The sequence below is a fragment of the Aegilops tauschii genome, chromosome 7 (assembly GCF_002575655.3).
Source record: "Aegilops tauschii subsp. strangulata cultivar AL8/78 chromosome 7, Aet v6.0, whole genome shotgun sequence".
Classification (NCBI taxonomy): Eukaryota; Viridiplantae; Streptophyta; class Magnoliopsida; order Poales; family Poaceae; genus Aegilops; species Aegilops tauschii.
Window position 1 is genome coordinate 7526135 of NC_053041.3, and position 18609 is coordinate 7544743.

General features: G+C 44.0%; 1 long non-coding RNA gene and 1 pseudogene across 3 annotated transcripts; one reads left to right on the forward strand and one right to left on the reverse strand.

The window, feature by feature from the left end:
* Positions 1–8139: 8139 nt before the first annotated feature.
* On the reverse strand, positions 8140–16084 carry LOC109765130 (uncharacterized). 3 transcript variants are annotated; one of them, XR_012189078.1, is made up of 7 exons: positions 15415–16084; positions 14200–14535; positions 13553–14106; positions 10353–10428; positions 9771–9830; positions 9530–9695; positions 8140–9389 (listed from the first exon to the last, which is right to left on the reverse strand). It is a non-coding gene; the product is annotated as an uncharacterized lncRNA (long non-coding RNA). The 3 variants fall into 3 exon arrangements; XR_006666804.2 differs by having other exon boundaries at positions 9530–9830; XR_005762954.3 differs by having other exon boundaries at positions 9530–10428.
* LOC109765129 (putative disease resistance protein RGA3) lies at positions 10425–13558 on the forward strand (annotated as a pseudogene).
* Positions 16085–18609: the final 2525 nt, after the last annotated feature.

Below are 18609 nucleotides of genomic sequence, written 5' to 3' on the forward strand. Positions count from 1 at the left end.
ATCTTCGTTTCTGTTTATCTTTTCGCTCGTTTATCGGAATCAGGTGATTCAAGCGCCTAGAGTTTCGTCTCGAAATTCTTTTTCCGTTTAACCTACTCAAACAAGTTTTTGCTACAGTAAAATTTGACCTAGATCCAGATTAGCAAACGAAGTTTCTTTCTTTCGCCGTTTGATTTTCGTTGTTTCTTTCGAGTTGATTCTTTTTGCAAACCGGAGTTCTTAAGTTGAACTATCTGGTTGGATCTTTCATTCGAGTTTTACCTGTGCATTAGTTGAGTACTGATTGTATGCCTGTTTGTTTGCGATAGAGTACCCGGAGTGTGCCGCTTGTTACTTCGAATCGCTTGGTTTGCGGATCATCAGCAAGGCAAGTAACACTTTGATCATACCCCGTTCATACCCAGTTTTTATTGCATTAGATCTATTCCCCAAACACATTGCATGATTAGGATCTAATAAACTGTGGGTATTGGGAAGTAGTTGATGAGGTAGGAACCTATTACCTGTTTTATTTTATCAAACCCTTGGGAGTTACTTCTACGTTGCTTTTATTATTGCCATGCTATGCTCGTAGACGTGGATTGCGTTTGAGTGATATCCATGACAGATGTGAGATTGTTAATAATGGTTCAACTTAAGGTGGCAACTAAAACTCACATCTGGGTGGATTGAGGCACCTGGAGAACCCAGTGTTGTCTGTATGTATAAGGTCCGCCACCCAGGCTCAAAGGGATCATAAGATTATTCATGCTAGAAACTTCCGTGTGCAGCCACAAGCTATTATGGGCTCTAGCATAGCTGAGTAGGTTACAGGATCTCTTGAAGAGGTGGACTAGCAGATGTAGGGGAAAGTAGGTGTACCGGTCCATCCAGAGTAGAGAGTGATTGTTTCTGAAAGACTGTGTCTCGGTCATCCGTTTCTCAAACATCATGCAGTGCGAGAATCAAGCGGAGGCGATCGAGTCTTGTGGGTAAAAGTGCACAAACCTCTGCAGAGTGTACAAACTGATCATGATTAGCCGTGTCCCCGGTTATGGACAACTTGAGTATCTAGTACCTGGATTATCCCGTTGATCTCATCATGTTACTATTAATTAATTTTGTTGGGTAATGATGACACTTAATTGGGATTGAGTTGGAGGTACCTTCTCAATGTTTCAACCACCATGATAGTTAAATAAAAATTTATTCCTTTTGCAGTAGGGAAAAACTGGCTTTACGCAAAAACCTTGTAACCATAGAGCTTTCCACCAGCCATATATGCATGTAGTATAGCATTATCATTGTTCATTGCTCTCTATGTGTTACTTTGCCAGCATATTCTATGTGTTGACCCGTTTTCGGGCTGCAACGTTTCATGTTGCAGACTTTTCAGACGACGAGTAAGGTGCTTTAGGTCGTGGTCTTATACTCAGTGATGCCGCTGGAGTTGATGGACTCACATATCTTCCAAGTCTTCCGCTGTTATCGTTATTAGATGGCCTTAAGCCATGTTTATCATACTTAATCTCTTCGGAGATATTCGATGTAATAAGTGTGTGATTGCTACTCTGTTATAAATCCTCCATTTGTACTGTGCGTGTCAGCATTACTGATCCAGGGATGACACTGGTGCACAGAAGCACAGGCCATTTGAGGTCTGGTCGCTACAAAGCTCCGTCGGTGGATCCAATCATCGGGGGTTTCCCCCTCCCACGCGTCTTGATGGACGGCGGCAGCGACCTCAACATCATCTTCCCCGACACCCTGGCCAAGATCGGGATCTCCCAATCCTGCCTCCAGCCTTCAACCACCGGCTTCCAAGGTTTCATACCAGGCCGCCCCGTCCAACCCCTCGGGTAGATAGAGCTCGAAGTCTTCTTCTTCAGTGATGAGGAGAACTTCAGATTGGAAATAATCCAATTCGAGGTTGCTCCCTTCCGAAATGGCTACAATGTGATCCTCGGCAGGCCGACATATGCTCGGTTCATGGTAGTACGGTCATACGCGTACCTACAACTGAAGATGCCAGGCCAAACGGCACGATCACAGTTGGTGGCAGCCCTGAGAGAACACTTTTTTTTATCATCGTATGCACGATCACAGTCCGTTATATATTTTAGTTTTAAACATGCAAATGGTATCTATGTAAATGTAATTCCAACATTTGATCTTATAAATTAAGTAACTTTGCTGTGTAAGTACTCCCTCCGTCCGGGTTTATTGGACCCCTTCGTATATTGGGCCAAACTTTGACCAGCCACAAAACTACCTAAATATAAATTATGATACAAAATGTATATTGTTGGATTTGTATTGGAAAGAGGTTTTCATAGTATAAATTTTTGTGGCATATAGTTTACATTTTATTAGTTAATTAATTGGATCAAACTTTAGCCCAAACTAAGAGGGGGCCTAATAAACCTAGACGGAGGTAGTACTATGTTTGTCATGGCAAAAAAGGAAGTACTATGTTTTAATTAATCGAACACGACTTCGCACACAACAAATTTTGAAGGATCGTATGTGATAGTACAAATCATAGCATACGGTTAAGGAGAGCCAACCGTGTGCCGGTATCGCACACGATGCACCCCTCTAAACTGTGCGATGTTTCCCATCATCGCACTCGATTAGATTCCCGGAACCATTTTTTAAACTTCACACATGATTTGCTTTTGCCAATCGTGTCCGATGATGCCAGTCGTCGCACAAGCTTCGCGCAAGGAAAACATGTGCAACACGGTTCAGCTAAGCCAATCGATCGCGATGAGTAAGCGATCACACAGATTTCTTTTACGTGCACATGGTTCAAATTATATATCATGTGTGATGTCGTTGTTGCACACAATTTAACGCTAGGATTTGTGATTGGGGCTTAAGGGCATCTTAAGGACTCTCAAACCGTTCGTAACCGTCAGGATTGTGTGGTTCGCATGTGTTTTGCCCTCGAACGTGGTCTCCTATATTCGTCCGCTCGGCAGTTCGGACGCACTTTTTTCCCCGTAAACTAGAAACAAAGTGAGGGGTGGGAGGGGAGAGGCTTTGCGGGCGGCCCGACCGTTGCGCCCGCACTGGAGCCGGCAATGAAGTGGCGCGCTAGCCGAGAACGTCGCCCGCGCCGCTTCTCAGTGCACGTAACGTCTCTCTCCATTCAAACGGCACCAATTCGCCTGCCTCCCTCCATTAAATGTACACAGTTTCCGAGGAACATACTCCAGCACCATCCATCTGTCCTTCTGCCGTCCACCATTAAGGATCTCGCCGCATGGCCTGCCCTCCGCCCGCTATTTAAACCCCAGGCCGGCAACACAACTGCAACTATCCACCCTCCTCCGCTCTCTACCTCCTCTCCGCACCACACCCGCTTCCAAAGCCTTGTGGGATGGCCTCTTGTCTGAATGGAAGAAGGAGATCGCCACCATTGCTGACGAGCTCATCGGAGGCTGACGTTACCGTCCGCGCCGGCTAATACCGGCATCACCATGGGCGATGCCCGTGCTCACCACACCAACATTGTGGTGGAGGAGCAGGAGGCCACGTTCTGGTAGGTGCAGACCGACCAGCCTACAAGCTCCACCTTCTTGGCAAGCACCGGTGCATGGAGGAGCTACTCGCCGCCGGCATGGGAATCACTGCGGACGTGGAGGTGGAGAAGGAGGAGGTGCTGCTCCGGTCCTATCACTCCGCCCACGACATGTTGGGGAACGCAGTAATTTCAAAAAATTTACTACGCACACGCAAGATCCATCTAGGTGATGCATAGCAACGAGAGGGGAGAATGTTGTCCACATACCCTCATAGACCGAAAGCGGAAGCGTTATGACAACGCGGTTGATGTAGTCATACGTCTTCACGATCCGACCGATCCTAGTACCGAAAGTACGGCACCTCCACGGGCTGCACTCGTTCAGCTCAGTGACGTCCCACGAACTCTAGATCCAGCTGAGGCCGAGGGAGAGTTTCGTCAGCACGACGGCGTGATGACGGTGATGATGAAGTTACCGACGCAGGGCTTCGCCTAAGCACTACAACGATATATATGACCGAGGTAGAAATCTGTGAGGGGGGCACCGCACACGGCTAAACAATCAACTTGTGTGTTCTAGGGGTGCCCCCCTCCCCCCTATATAAAGGAGCAAGGGGAGGGGGTCGGTGGCCTCATAGGGTGCGCCCCAAGGGGGGGAATCCTACTCCTACTAGGAGTAGGTTCCCCCTTTCCATAGGAGGGAAAGGAAAGAGGAGGGGAGAAGGAAAGAGGGGGCCGGCCCCCAAAGCCCTAAACCAATTCGGTTTGGGCCTAGGGGGGCGCCCCACAGCTCGCTTGCTGCCCTCTATTTCCACTAAGGCCCATTGAGCCCCCGGGGGGTTCCGGTAACCTCCCGGTACTCCGGAAAAATGCCCGAACCATTCGGAACCTTTCCGGTGTTCAAACATAGCCTTCCAATATATCAATATTTATGTCTCAACCATTTCGAGACTCCTCGTCATGTCCGATCACATCCGGGACTCTGAACAACCTTCGGTACATCAAAACACATAAACACATAATACCGATCGTCATCGAACGTTAAGCGTGCGGACCCTATGGGTTCGAGAACTATATAGACATGACTAAGACACATCTCCGGTCAATAACCAATAGCGGAACCTGGATGCTGATATTGGCTCCTACATATTCTACGAAGATCTTTATCGTTCAAATCGCATAACAACATACGTTGTTCCCTTTGTCATCGGTATGTTACTTGCCCGAGATTCGGTCGTCGATATCACCATACCTAGTTCAATCTCGTTACCAGCAAGTCTCTTTACTCGTTCTGTAATGCATCATCCCGCAACTAACTCATTAGTCACATTGCTTGCAAGGCTTATAGTGATGTGCATTACCGAGAGGGTCCAGAGATACCTCTCCGATACACGGAGTGACAAATCCTAATCTTGATCTATGCCAGCCCAACAAACACCTTCGGAGACACCTGTAGAGCATCTTTTTTTAATCACCCAGTTACGTTGTGACGTTTGATAGCACACAAAGTGTTCCTTCGGTATTCGGGAGTTGCATAATCTCATAGTTAGAGGAACATGTATAAGTCATGAAGAAAGCAATAGCAATAAAACTTAACGATTATTATGCTAAGCTAACGATGGGTCTTGTCCATCATATCATTCTCCTAATGATGTGATCCCGTTCATCAAATGACAACACATGTCTATGGTCAGGAAACTTAACCATCTTTGATTAATGAGCTAGTCTAGTAGAGGCATACTAGGGACACTTTGTTTTGTCTATGTATTCACACATGTATCAAGTTTCCGGTTAATATAATTCTAGCATTAATAATAAACATTTATCATGATATAAGGAAATAAATAATAACTTTATTATTGCCTCTAGGGCATATTTACTTCACGACATCCATGTGACCGTTGGTGCTACCGCTAGTGTCAGGTGGATTTGGAGCCCTCCTACAAGGAGATCGACAAGGCGACGGATGAAGTTTACGGGCCCGATGACGACGACAGGGGAAAGCTTGGCAGCTCTGTGACGGCCACGGCATGGCGCCAGGACAACAACGTCGGCGCGTCCATAGGCGCTGCCGGCAGTGAGGAAGAGTAGTGCATGGTAGGTTGCCGACGCTCGGATCTCAGGAAGTCCACCCCTCCCGCCCAAGCTAAGATTGGCGGACTCATCCTCGTCGGTCGATTAGCCGCTTGCAGGCTGCGGAGGCGGAGTTGTAGACCGCCGAGGCGGAGCTGGAGCTTCACTTCACGGGGCGCAAGGCCGGCCGTACATGGGGAACGGACGCCGGCGGTCATTTAGACTAGGTTTAGAATAGGTTTTAGTTTAAAAAATATCTAATATTTAATGAATTTCGTCTGGATTATATGAAAATCTGTCGGCTTGCAAGAATTTCATGGTTAGTTGAAATACTTTTTGAAATGTATGCAGATAGCATTGATTGGCCGGTTCCACCTACTAGTCCCCGAACCACGGACGAATGCATTGTTCATTTTAAGCGTTGAACATGCTCCAATAGGACCGATATACTTTGAGATAGTTTGACCCTCCAACAAAGTTGGAAATACACTCTTTTAAGGACGAAGGGAATATGCAATAGTGTTAAAAAGTATTTATTACTACATGATGCAGCTTGGTCAGGGTGCAGCTTTCATGCTGTTTATTTTTTCCGATATCCTTTCGGGTGGGGCACGGCAAGGAGGGATACCGGGGAAAAGAGGTAAAAAGACATGACATGCAGGAAAAGAAGAGCCACAATATTTCAGTGGCAGAAAAATAAATAATAATAATACTTCAGTGGAAGAATTTTGGAGCACAGAAGAAAAACCGTGCGTTGCCGTACAAGGACCGTTATTGCATTAACTAACTACTTTATATACTAGGACATTGATATGTGATTATTACAAGGCTCATTCATTAGCGTAGTGTCTTTTTTTTGTGAGAAATTAGCGTAGTGTTATGGTAAAGACGATTTCGTTAGTTAACAACCCAGATCTTGGTCGACCAGATAATCAATATACTGAAAAACTTATGGATAGTTCACTACCTGTATGAGCTGAAAATCAATACTCGTTCCAACCTGTGTGAGCTGTAAATCAATAATCGTTCCAACTACTTGAGCAAGATGGTTCTCGGCCTCTCTAATGAATTGGTGCACTAGACTGAAAGCGATACCTCATGAGATGTGTGGCCTCACTTCTTTTAAGAAATTGTGGATTTGGAGTTGTCCAGCCATAGAGGAATTCCCGCATGGTCTCCTGGAGCGGTTGCCAGCCCTTGACATCTTAAGAGCAACTCCAATGCGCCGACCTAAACGGACACGTGTTTTGTTTGCTTTTTGTCTGTTTAGGTCAGCTCGTCCATCCCCTTATCTGTTTGGGTCGGCCGTGCGCCCAACGCGCGGATGCATTTTCTTCCTCACGGCCGGCTGGCGTACATGCTTGAGCTCATTTTGCAACATATGAGACAAATTCCAAACAAAATCTAAATAAATATCTCATAGCTTGACAACCAAATAAATATCTCATAGTTTACAAGCTAAATAAAAATCAAATCGTCTCAAATACATTTAAAAAGATAGCCGATACATCTATTGGTTGCCAACTTGAGCCCTTATATACTCAACCAAACCATCTTGCTGTTGAATGTGCGTTTCCCAATCACGCATTTGATGATGAAATGCATTGAGCTGTGCAAAGGTTGCCGCTCCTCCATGCTCAGGCACAACATTGTCACCCTGAAATTGAGAGCCCTGGTAGCAGATATCATCCGAATGCTCATCCTCTGTGATCATATTGTTCATGATCACCCAAGTAGTTATCATCTCCCACAAGTTCTTGTTGCTCCAAGTTCTAACAGTATACTGAACGATGCCCCATCGAGATTGAAGAACAGCAAAGGCACGCTCCACATCCTTTCTAGCACTCTCTTACTCTTGGGAAAATCTCGTCCTCTTCTCTCCTACAGGGCTGGGGTTTGTCTTCACAAGAGTAGTCCACTAAGGATAGGTACCATCAGCTAGGTAGTATCCTTTGTTGTAGTGGTGGCCATTGATCTCAATATTGACCTCCGGAAAGTTGCTTTCTGCAAGCCTAGCAAACACCAGAGAGTGCTGAAGCACGTTGATATCGTTGTGAGATCCGGCCATGCCGAAGAAAGAGTGCCAAATCCAGAGAACTTGTGAAGCCACGACCTCGACTATGATAGTGCTAGCTTTGACATGACTCCTATACCGCCCCTGCCCCTCTTGACTATTGCAGACAGGGGCGGGGCCGATGAGTGGTGGCGTCGACGTCGGGGGGCTGTTGCGATGGCAAAAAATAGTATACCAAATGCCGGAGTGTGGCCGTTGGGAGGTGGAGTGCTGCGGTGGGAGGTATGTGGGTGCGGACGGCTGGCCTGGACACCGGAATTGGGCGGCGGTGGGTGGGGCGGCCGGGTATGCAAGCTATCGATGGGAGGAAGAGGGAATGACCAATGCGCCACCGACTGGCGGGCCAAGGGGAGGACAAAGGCGGGCGTCGCGCGCCCGTTTCTTGTCCACGCTGACGCAAACACGACCTAAATTTGGGTCTGAAATGGGTCGCGCACGGACAAAAAACGGACGCTTGTCCGTTTGGGTCGTTGCGTTTGGCCGATTTTTTCTGTCTGTATCGATCCAAACAGACACGCGCGACAGTTTGGGTCGGCGGGTTGGAGTTGCTCTAAGGATAAGTGGTTGCCCGAAGTTGGTAAGACATGCATAGAAGGTGGGGAGTATTTCCACTTGCTCTCGTCTATCCCACGTAGATATGGTGAACTTGATTTCTGATGATGGCGTCATGGAGTATAAATCAGTATACACATGACATGTTTGCCCTGGTGAATAATTAATCTCCCTTTTGTCGAAATAAATGTTTCTCACATCAAATTCGGTAATAACATGCGATGAATCGGTAATAACATGCGATGGATCGATGTACCTGCAGACTGCAGCTCAGAATTTCTCTTCAGCACAACGGCAGTGCTGTACTGATGATGAGATTGTACCAATTCCTACAATGCCCATAGCAATTAATGGCAGGAATAGTCTGAGCTCGTGTCTGCTCCTTCCTTGAGTTGGAGCCTTTGGGAGCCTGACATGAAGCATCCTGATATTACTACTACAGAGTATCAGACTAGAGCAGATTTATTCATCTGTTGTCCACAACTAATCATCACCAAATTCAGTATTACTCCCTCTGTCCCATAATATAAGAGTGTTTTTTACACCACAATCTGGTGTAAAAAACGCTCTTTTGTGTAAAAAACGCGAGGGAGTAGATGGAATCAATGATAGTGTCAGTAATGTCTGCCTGCCTGCCTGATTGGAAGTGTTCACTGGAATGTACACACACTGATTACGTCCTGGATCATCAGAGCGTGGCTACGTATGCGTACTGGATTATCATCAAAGCGTGGATATGTATGCGTCGGTGAGCATCTTGCCGAGCCGGACATGGGCCTGGGTGGTGAGGTGCGTGATGTCGTTGGCAATGGGGAGTCCCATGGCGTCCTTGTTCAAATATGGTTGAACTAAACTTATGATCCGTCTCAGGGATTCCATAACTGTTCTGCCTTGCTAGGACCGGCTGATAATATCTCTGAAGTAAATATTCCTGTAAGTGCTTAGTGTTAAGCTTTTGACTGCGCATGTGTGAGGAGTTCTGAACATTTGCGACTAACTGAGACAGAGCAACACGCATGTATGCCTGAATTCTGATGCCACCGTCTGATACTGCAGATCCATCGAGACCATGAATGACTCGGTGTTTCAGGTAAAAAATTCTGACGACAACCTTGTACTTTCCTCTTGCATAGCATAACCCACCCTCATAGTTGATGGAAGCAAATCAACTGAGCACGGTTCCTGCATAAATAAATAAATACTGAAATCGCTAAAATGACACTGCTACTGAATCTGAAGCAACAAAATAAATATGTCCGGCAAACACATTCCGCGGATGATAAGTTAATAACATGGATCAGGTCAGCATAACTCTGGCTGACCTGCGGGCCCCAACTTCAGTATCTTTATCTTCTGATGATTGCTTCTCCGAAGCTGGCACTGCCCTGGTTGACGGAGCTTCAGTTTCTTCAGTTCCAACCACCTGTGTTGCCGTTCAGCTTCAGCATGATTGGCCAGCGCATGCGCACGTCGCTTCTCCCATTTCGGCTGCATCTTGGTAGTTTCATATACCAAGAAATATAATGTTGGCGAATCTAATCCAATTCAGATTGTGCATGATACCTTAAACGCAGCGTGCCAGTACTGCATCTCATCAGTTGTACCAGACTAATGAGACTTGCACTGCAGCTCCCCCAACATAAATAAAGCAAAAAATCTCTGATTAGATATGTATTGGCAACATGATTTTGTTGTGTGTCGAGTATTGATCTGCGCCTCAGCGAGAACAATAAATTTTGTTGCGTGTACCTTTTATTTGTTCAGAAACTTTTTTTTCCAAAATAGTTCAGACTTCAGGCCATTGTTTCACTAAAAAAAATGATGTGTTAAAACCGTTCTCATCCATATGTTTGCAACCAATGCGATTATGATGGTTGTGTCATCTGTTTTTCCTCATGGAGGTATGTCCAGCTTCTCAATTATTTATTATTCAACAATCATAACAGCAGAAATTAATCCTGTTGGTACGAAGAAAGCTGGTGCAAAAATCCTTTCCATGCATCGTGTATAATCTAACTTTTCTCAAATTCAAAAATATGATTATCTCATAACTCTGGGTTCACTGAACTAATTTACCATAGTATGATTTTTTGTTGTATAATCTACAATTGTATTGATGTATAGCAAAAAAAAAAAAGGGATTACCAAGTCCGTGTGCCGCGTCTCCCGTCTAGTACGCCATAGAATAAGTGACAGATCGAAAACAATTTCGTGCATATTCCTGCTGAACCGTTAGTGACACAAGTGAGGAAAGTCTTCACAGTAACTATTGCTTATTGTGCTATCTAGAAGTTGGAAAATGATCCATTCTACCCAGCGGTTCAACATTATTTGGTTGACATTTGTGATGATGGTACAGACAACTTTTTCTATGTGCAAGTTGCAGGAAAAACACGGAGCTTAGCTTGACTATCGACATCTGAATATTTATCGAGTGAAAAGGAAGTGTTGTCGGCTTATACAATATTTGCACACGAATATACCAAACCTCACACGCTTTCCATCTTTTTTTCCTTCCACTGCCCTTTTCTATACAGCTGTTGAATTCCTTGATCTTATCTCCAGCAACCTCACAATCTCATAGCATACGAGACCAACACAGAGGCGGTGACGCAACGAGCAGTAGTACTGTTGCTCTTTCACCCATTTGCACAAGATCAAATTTGAGTGTTGTTGAGGTGAATTCTCTGCTCAATCCTTGATTTCGTTTTGCTCCTCTTCGGTTGTTCTGTTTTTTAGTTGTCTAGTAGGGCAAAGGCCCACTGGAATTTTTATCTATATGTATCAAAAAGTATGTATAAGAGGGCTGAAAAAGAGCTATACAGGCTAAGCTAGTGTGGAACTAAGAAATAAAGTAAAATAAAAGGAGGATTATATGGTTGTCCGTCTTCTGTCAGTGCTTAACCTCTTTTTTTCTCTTTCATATATGCAGCAGTTTCTTGTTCCTCCGGCCTGCAAGAACATGGCAGAATCGCTGCTTCTCCCTCTAGTGCGTCGTGTGGCCGGCAAGGCTGCAGACGCACTCATCAAGACAGTGACCCGTATGTGTGGTCTCGACGAAGACCGCCGAACGTTGGAGCGCCAGCTGCCAAGCTGGCCGACGGCGAGGAGAGGAGCATGACAAATGGCTATGTCAAGAGCTGGATGAAGGAGCTCAAATCCATCGCCTACAAGGCCGATGACGTGCTCGACGACTTCCAGTACGAGGCGCTGCGCCGCCATTCTAAGAACGGCAGGTCCACTTCCCGGAAGGTACATGGCTATATCACGCGCCGCAGCCCGCTGCTCTTCCGTTTTGAAATGAGCAGGAAACTCAAGACCATCCTCGAGAAGACTAATAAGTTGCTTGAGGAGATGAACAAGTTTGGTCTGGAGAATTCTGTCCATCGGGAGGAGCCACAACATCCTTGGCGGCAGACACACTCAAAACTGGACGACTCTACCAAAATCTTTGGAAGAGAATATGATAAGGAGGTGGTGGTGAAGTTGTTGTTGGACCAGCAAGATCAGCATAAGGTGCAGGTGTTGCCCATCATTGGGATGGGAGGTCTTGGCAAGATGACTCTTGCTAAGATGGTGTATAATGACCAAGAGGTTCAGCAACATTTCCAGTTGAAGATGTGGCATTGTGTGTCAGACAACTTTGATCCAATTGCTCTTTTGAAATCCATCATTCAGTTGGCTGAAAATAAAAGATCTGACATGCCTGACACCATTGAGATGTTGCGAAAGCAACTTGAGGGACTCATTGGCCAAAAAAGGTTTATTCTATTTCTTGATGATGTGTGGAATGAGAACAAAAGGATATGGGAGGATGAACTGAAGCCTCTTTTGTGTTCTGTTGGTGGACCAGGAAGCATAATAGTCGTCACAACTCGAAGCCAGAAAGTGGCCTCTATAATGCAGACCCTTCGACCCCATCAGCTAGAATGTCTAAATGAGCAAGATTCATGGGAATTGTTTGCACATAAAGCATTTAGCAATGGTGTAGAGGAGCAAGCAGAGTTAGCCAGCATCGGAAGGCATATTGTCAATAAATGCGGGGGGTTGCTCTTGCTCTCAAGACAATGGGTGGATTGCTGAGTTCAAAGGAAAAAGTACAGGAATGGAAGGCCATCGAAGAAAGTAACATTGGGGATAGTGATGGAGGCAAATACGAGATCATGCCCATACTAAAGTTAAGCTACAAATACCTATCATCTGAAATGAAGCAATGCTTTGCATTCTGTGCAGTTTTCCCCAACTATGGATGGCAAATGGCTTTATTCAAGAAGAGGGAGCAATGGATTTAATATAGAAAGGAGAATTCATTTTTGATGAGTTGGTTCGGAGGTCCTTCCTCCAAGATAAGAAAGTGGTAGTTAAATATGTTGTCTATGATGGTAACACACCATATAAGACAATAGTATGTAAAATGCATGACTTAATGCATGATCTTGCAAAAAACGTCACAAATGAATGTGCAAGTATAGGAGAACTGACTCGGCAGAAAGCATTGTTAAAAGATGTTTGTCACATGCAAATGTCAAAGGCCGAACTGAAACAAATCAGTGGGTTATGCAAACACAAAAAATACCTCCGCACTTTGTTATCTCCTTCAGAATTACACGGGCATTATTATTTTTTAAACAGGTCACATAAGGATTTTAAAGAGTTTCTACAGATATCAGCATCACTAAGAGCATTGCATTGCCCCCCTTCTTCAATTGACATTTGCACAGCCATAAATGCGAAACATTTACGATATCTTGACCTCTCTCAGTCTAACATCGTTAGGTTGCCAGATTCAATATGCATGTTGTATAACTTGCAAACACTGATTCTCAATGGTTGCGAGGAGTTGCAACAGTTATCAAAAGACATGGAAAGACTGAGAAAGCTCATCAATCTTTATCTTTTTGGTTGTTTGAGTCTCAAAAGTATGTCTCCAAACTTTGGTCTACTGAACAACCTTCACATATTAACAAAATTTGTTGTGGATACTGGAGATGGACTTGGAATAGAGCAGCTCAAAGACTTGCAACACCTTAGAAATAGGTTGGAACTGTTGAATTTGAACAAGATAAAGAGTGGGGAAAATGCAAAAGAAGCCAATCTCAATCAGAAGCAAAATCTAAATGAGTTGTTGTTATGTTGGGACCAAGGAATAGATCATGATAAGCCTAAAAATATGGACTGCAATGCAGAAGAAGTGCTTGAGGGTTTAGAACCTCATAGTAATATCCAAAATTTGGAGATATGTGGGTATGGTGGCCTAGAAATATCACAATGGATGAGAAAACCTCAAATGTTTAACTGCTTGAGAGTACTTGAAATGTCTGACTGCCCAAGATGCAAGAGTATACCTGTAGTATGGTTCTCGGTCTCTCTAGAAATTTTGTCCTTGGAGAAGATGGATAACATGACCACATTATGTAATAACCTTGATGTGGAAGGTGGATGCATTACCCCTCTGCAAATTTTCCCTGGCTTGAAGAGGACGGAGTTGATTAAGTTACCAAGCCTGGAGATGTGTGCGGAAAATATTGTGGGAGAGCCTTGTGATAGCTTTGTAAAGTTCCCGATGCTTGAAGTGCTAAGGATCGAAAATTGCCCCAAGCTTGCAAGTATTCCATTGATCCCCATTGTCTCGGTGTGAGTTTCTGCAGTGGCCTGGAAGCGCTGCTTGATGGGATGTGTGGCCTCACTTCTCTTAGGGAATTGAGGATTTATGATTGTCCAGCTATGGAGGAATTCCCGCATGGTCTCCTGGAGCGGTTGCCAGCCGTCGAACGCTTAGGCATAGTTGGCTGCCCAGAGTTGGTAAGAAGATGCAGAGAAGGTGGGGGGTATTTCCACTTGGTCTCCTCTCTCCCACATAAGAGGATTGGTTTTTGATGAGGCGTCATGAAAATCCAAGCTGTGAAATAAATTGGTAAATAAAAATCAATCTCCCTTGTGTCAAAATAAATTATGTGACACCATGCAATGCTAACGCGATGGATCAATGTACCTGCAGGTCGGGATCTCTGAAAGCCTCCACAGCAAGAAATCAATGGTTGAACTGTAAGAGAAAGGAAGCCTTGCCTCGTCTCTCTCGTCCGCTCCCATCTTGCCGCAGGGCGCGGGGGGAAGCAAGCAATGATCGAACTGCAAGAGAGGCCTCTGTGCGCAGCAGTGGCTGAATGGACCAACCAGCAGAGGGTGGGTTCGAAGTCCTCTGGGATTACCAGACTGGGTCATTTGTTTGCTGCGTTCGTTGCTTTAATCTGCTCTATAGCATAAGCATGTATGACTCTAGTAGATTTCTCATGTAAGTTTGTTATGCGGCTTAGCTTGATAGCTATTCCTGAAAAATAAAAGGAAACAATGTGCCAGTTATTCCATGGGATTGTTTGAACTGTAAATGAATCGTTCCATCAGCAATGATCAAAGAACATATAGCTGGGAGTTTTAGCTTCTGCATTTCATTTATTATGGTATATAGCTAGCGGCACCACTTGCAAATTGTGATTCTTCGAAGAAGAGAATCATTGTGGAAAAAGAGTTTATGTTCAGTCTTTTTGATCAAGCAGCATGTTATTCTTATTCGTCAGTAAATTGCCCATAAGAAGAATTGTCACCGGAGCACCTCTTCAAAACTTTCTTGGCATAATATAGTTAATGCATTCCACACAGAAAATTCTTCCGGGTTATGAGATTTTGGTTGTTAAACCCCCTCAAAAAGAGTTTGGAATGGTAATTGTGCAGGCTTTTTTTGTGGACTGACTACTAGGGAATTTTTGGCTTTTTACTTTTCCTCTTGCATAGCATAAACCACCACCCTCATAATCAACTTGATTACTTATCCAGCAACCTGCTTAGGCGGGACAAGCACAAGTCACCAATTCTTCTTCAACCGAAAATTTGGAAGGGACGCTCAATTTATCCCGGCCCCGACAGTGCTCAAATCAACTGAGCACACAGATAGATGCCGAAATTGCTACAGTGACACCACTGCTTAATCGGAAACCACGAATCTTTTATTGGTTCGGCCATATTTAAATTTGTGTTTGCTTCTTTTCTAATGGCCAGATAGGATAAATGCTTATTCAGACTAGATAGATAGTGAGTTGCGCCTAAGTGCCCTGGTAAATCAATCAATCAATCTCCCTTGTAACAAAAATGTTGCCACATCAAACTCGGCGGATGAAGGAAGTTGATAACATGAATTGCTAACGCGACGTACCTGCAGGTCGGAATATCTGAAATCCTCCACATCACGAAGGAAGCAGTGTTCGAAGCTCCCGTCTTGCCGCTGTGCGCGCCGCGACCTGGAGGGGCCAACCGCTATCCTCCTCGCCAGAGTGCACGCCGGGAGGGTGGGGTGGGGCTGGGCTGCAGCGGTTCCACGGTGGACCGCGAAGTGGGGCGTGGAGGAGAGGGAGCGAGATGCGGCGTCAGTACAGAGACGAGGAAGGTGTGGGCCTTGACTCACGTATGCGCCATTATTTCGGCCTGCCTGTCCTCCTCAATGTCACATGGCCACAAGGCACACACAAACCCCGCGTGTTAGCCGAACGAACAAATGACAGAGAAGCAATTTTTAGTCCCACATGGCTTAGCTTAACATAAGCATACCAATTCATAAGAGCGCCAGGTTGTTTAGGGGTGTGCCTAAAAGAGAGCACATCCACCCCAACCTGTGCGGTCTGCACATCGAGCAACCCCAACGGAATATTGAAATTGAATCCCTGCAGCGTATGACACATACGCCTGGTAAATATTTTATTTTTCGCCAATTTGTTATTTTAAACAATCTCACACATTTTTTTTATGGCTACATGTACGCCCAATTTGTTATTTTAAACAATCTCATACATTTTTTTATATGGCTACATGTACGCCTGGTAAATCACTCCTTTTATGTTAGTATATATGGCTGTTAAATAATTACTTTTATGTCGTACACCTGGTAAATAATTATTTTTATTTCATTTCTCGTAAACGAGTACTATTTTAAATAGGCAAACGCTTACCATCACCCGGCGGATCACAGTGGACACGTCCGCCTCCTTCCCTTAAACGTATCCTCATGGACAATTTTGCAACCAAATCTCCGTTGCAAAAAAAAGTTCAACAAAACGACAGTTGCAAAAAAAAGTTCAACAAACCTGTGCGGTCTGGATATTGAAATTGAATTCCTGCAGCGTATGACACGTACGCCTGGTAATATTTTATTTTTTGCCAATTTGTTATTTTAAACAATCTCACACATTTTTTTTGTATGGCTTACATGTACGCCTGGTAAATCACTCCTTTTATGTTACTAGTATATACCGCTGTTAAATAATTTCTTTTATATCGTACACCTGGTAAATAATTATTTTTATTTCATTTCTCGTAAATGGGTACTATTTTAAATAGGGAAATACTTACCATCACCGCTTGCGACCCAGCTGATCTTTTAGCCCGCGGACGCGTAGCACGCCCCTTTTAACTAACCTCAAACATTTGTTTTGTATCTACCAGGTAAATGACCATGGGCTGCAACGGGGAATATATATTCTAGTGGTTCAACATCAATCATGTTGTATATGTGTGGTTAGGATTCTTGTGTGCATCAAACAACATCGTCGGCTTCTTTTACTTTCAAATCACATAGATTCTTATGTAGTATGGTTCTCGATCTCTCTAGAGATTTTGTCCTTATAGAGGACGGATAATCTGACCACATTGATGGATAAGTACTAACTTGGATACCAATTTGATGACAGTGTCGTGAAAATCTATGCCGCGGAGCGAATTGGTATACACATGAGTTCCTTGGTAAAATATCCAGCTAATTTTGTCACATCAAATTCGGTGGAATTTACAAACTGATAACTTGAATGCTAGCTAGCACAGTGATTCGGCGTATTTGCAGGCTGCAGGTAAACAGGTTGGGATCTCTAAAACTGAAAGCCTCCACGGCATGAAAAGAACAACGACCAAACTGTAAGAGGAAACTCGGCCTCTCTCGTCCGCCCCCATCTCGCCGCAACTTGGGGTGGCAAATGCAGTCCTCCCCGACAGAGCGCGCGCCGGGAGGGCAGGGGGAGTGGTGCGGCTGCGGCTCTTCGACGGTGGACCAAGAAGCACGAGGCGGGCGTGGAGGAGAGAGATGCGGTGATGGATGGGATGGACGGCATGGGCAGAGCCAATAGACCCTCCAATTTGGGGTTTTTCAGCCTTTTCAACATTTCTTGGACAAAGAGGTGAAAAATTATTAATAACGTGACCAAATGTTTGGAAATCGTAAATTTGTTCGAATATTCATTTTTTAAATGTGAACATTTTCTAAAATTGTGAACAAAATTTGAAAATCTGAACAATTTTTTTGAACTGTGAACAATTTGAAAATAATAATTTAGCATACTCACTGAACATTTTATTAGTATACCGTGAACATTATTGAAATACACACTGAACATTTTGAAAAATATATGATGAACTTTTTTCAAAAGCACTTGAGAAAACTTTCTATACAGAATGAACATTTTTTATATAAGAGTGAGAATTTTTTTTAAATGTACGGTGAACACTTTTCTTCAATACAGTGAACAAAAAAGGAATTCTGAATATATTTTGAAACATGAATTTTTTTGAAAACGTCAACAAAACATTAAAAATAAAATTTGGAATTTCAAACATTTTCTGAAAATTCAGTTTCTTCAGTTCCAACCACCTGTGCTGCCGTTCAGCTTCAGCACGATTGGCCAGGGCATGCGCACGTCCCTTCTCCCATTTCGGCTGCATCTGGGTGTTACACTCTCACTATTGTAGTTTCATGTACCAAAAAATTCCGATGGTGTTGGTGAATCTAATCCAGTTGAGATTGTGCATGATACGTTAAATGCAGCGAGCCAGTACTGAATGGCATCAGTGGTACCAGAGTAATGAGTCTTGCACTGCAGCACCCCATATACATAAAGCAAATAAACCTCTGATGAGATATGTGTGTTGGCTACATGATTCTGCCGTGTGTTGACTATTGATCTGCACCTCAGCGAAAACAATAGATGATGTAGTTCAGAAACCCTTTTTTTTCAGAAATAGTTTAGAAACTCCAGACTATTGTTTCACCAAAAAAATGATGTTTTTAAATTTGTCTCGTCTATATGTTTGCAACCTATGCGATTATGATGGTCGTGTCATCTGTTTTTGCTCATGGAGGTATGTCCAGCTTCTTGATTATTTATCATTCAACGATCATAACAGCAGAAATTAATACTGTTGAACCAACAAAGCTGGTGCAAAAATCCTTTCGATGCATCGTGTATAATCTAACTTTTCTCAAATTCAAAATTCTGTTTATAACATAACTCTGGGTTCACTGAACTAATTCACCATAATATGATTTTTTGTATAATCTACAATTGTACTGATATATAGCAGAAACAAA